At 62.5% G+C, this 248-nt stretch overlaps 1 protein-coding gene across 1 annotated transcript in view; it reads left to right on the top strand.

The window, feature by feature from the left end:
• CCDC113 (coiled-coil domain containing 113) overlaps positions 1–248 on the top strand; it is a 21,277-nt gene that overhangs the window by 8,699 nt on the left and 12,330 nt on the right.

Raw genomic sequence — 248 nt, 5'->3', positions numbered from 1 at the left:
GGGGGGGGGGGGGGGGGGGGGGCGGGGGGCGGTGTTTCTCTTTTAAAGGTTTGCTAGAGTCCCATCTCGGATCCTAGATACCTGTAAATTACTAACCCAGGAATGCAGGTTAGGGTGTTGACAGACAAAACCATGGGCGACTGGTGCCTCCTGATCCTGGGGGGGCACCAGCAGCTGATTGCTGACTGGTGTGGGGGTGGGGTCTCCCAGTGGCTGGGGGCTACCGCCACCCCAAGAGGCGGGGGGCA

Source organism: Alligator sinensis, unplaced genomic scaffold (assembly GCF_000455745.1).
Source record: "Alligator sinensis unplaced genomic scaffold, ASM45574v1 scaffold203_1, whole genome shotgun sequence".
In the NCBI taxonomy this organism is placed as follows: Eukaryota; Metazoa; Chordata; order Crocodylia; family Alligatoridae; genus Alligator; species Alligator sinensis.
The sequence above is the reverse complement of the archived record's forward strand: the minus strand, read 5'-3'. Positions and strand labels throughout refer to the sequence as shown.